Genomic DNA, 2,168 nt, shown 5'->3' on the forward strand with positions numbered 1-2,168 from the left:
ATTTCCTTTAAATTCTAGTGTTTGCTTTAGGGTGTATAGTATACATGTTTCCACAATAATCATCCAGTAATATGTACACTTTCCATATACTTTAGGAACTTTATATAAGTATCCTTTACATTTCTCTCCACACTTCTCTGCTCCTGTTGTCATACATTTAGCTTTCACTCAACATAAACTTCACAATATATTCTCATTGTTTTTGTTTTAAGTAGTCAGTTATCTTTTAAAGATTTTTATAAGATGAAAAAATTATATTTACTCATGTAATTACTATCCCATTGCTTTTCATTCTATTATATAAAACCCTATTTAGGTCTGGAGTTATTTTCCTTCTGACAGAAGAAAACATTTGTTAACTGTTTTGTTTTGTTTTGTTTCTTTAAGTGAAGCTCTCTGGTAAAACATTCTGTCAGCTTTTGTATGTCTGAAAACAACTTTATATTTGACTTTAAAAAAAAGAAAGATATTTTCACTGGATATAGAATTAAACACTGGCAGGGTTTTTGCTTCAGTACTTTAAGGTGCTGCCCCACTGTCATCTCACAGTTTTGGACTGGAACTATGCTGTAATCCATATTTGTATTGCTCTGAATATAGCATGTCTTTTTTTCTCTCTCCCTAGTGTTGTTAATATTTTCCCTTTTTAACTGATTTTGACCAATTTGAGTACAATGTGTGTGTGATGTAATTGGTTTTTTTTTATTTTTTATGTTTTATTTATTTCTGAGAGAGAGAGAGAGAGACAGCATGAACAGGGGAGGGTCAGAGAGAGAGGGAGACACAGAATCTGAAACAGGCTCTGAGCTAGCTGTCAGCACAGAGCCCAATGCAAGGCTCAATCCCACAAGCTGTTAGATCATGACCTGAGCCGAAGTTGGACGCTTAACTGATTGAGCCACCCGGGCGCCTTTGTAATTGTCTTTTCCTTAAGCTTGGCATTCTTAAGAAGCTTCTCCTTCCATGAGTTTGTCATATTCAAAAACCTGATATTATTTTCTTCAAGTATTTCTTTTTTTTCTATCCCAACCTCTTTCAAGAACTGGACTTTCAACTTCTCAAATGAGGGAGTCTGACATGTGCCATTCCCTAAAAATTCTCTCCAGGAAGTAAGCCGAGGCACTGCTCATGGAGTTCCCGTCATGTGTTCCCTGTCACTCAGCTATGACAGTTCTTTATTGCTCGTTATCCCGTGTCTTGAAAACCAATACATATGCCATGTATTCTTCCACCCTTATCACATTTTAATTGTTATAGTTTAACAGTATATTTCATTTTGGAAAATAATTTTCTTTCTCATATGTAGTATATCAGATACTTGAGAGGTTTACTTTGTATTCTATCACTCTAAATTTCTGCCCAACTCTGAGTCTCAAAAATGAAATCCTATTGGGATTTTGAATAGTTGTTCTAATTTCCTAAGAAAAATAATTTGGGGGGATTTGACCTCTTTACAATGCTAAATATTCCAATCCAAGACAAAGAAAACCTTTCTATTCACACAAGTCTTTTTATACATATTTTATAGTTTTATTATTGTAAGTATTACACACTGCTTACTAATTTTATTCCATAAAGTTCATGGTTTTGTGGTTATAAATAGTGCTTTTTCTTTTGTTTTATGGGTTTTTTTGTTTTGTTTTCTGCTTGATATTTGGACATTTAGTAACCCATCATTTTACTGAACTTATTATTTTCAAAAATTATTTCAGATTATTCTCTTGGGTTTTAGAGGTCATATTTTCCTCATTTAACAATTTTTGCCTCTCTCTTCTCAAACTAAAACAAAGTGAGCTTAACCTCTCATCTCTTGTTCATTATTCTTTCAACTCTCTAGAGTAATTGAAAAGCCAAGGCATGAAAGTGTACACATAATTTTACTGTATTTTGTGCAAAAAAATTCAAGATATTTTGGTTACCTGGGCATGCATAAAGAATGTAATTTTTTTTTCTATTTTGTATGTAAGGATTTTATTGTCATGTTATTTCAGATATTAAAAGACAAATTACACAAATACTGTAGAGGGGCTGTTAAGAGTCAAAGCTTCCTGTCTTTACTTGCCACTCTGCTCCATTTAATAGATGAAAATTACTAGACATAAGTATAGTAATTATCTAAACACCAACCAGGGATATCATTGAACTGATTACTTTAAATTACTGTTGAA

Source organism: Hyaena hyaena, unplaced genomic scaffold (genome assembly GCF_003009895.1).
Source record: "Hyaena hyaena isolate Hyena2069 unplaced genomic scaffold, ASM300989v1 scaffold_782, whole genome shotgun sequence".
NCBI lineage: Eukaryota > Metazoa > Chordata > Mammalia > Carnivora > Hyaenidae > Hyaena > Hyaena hyaena.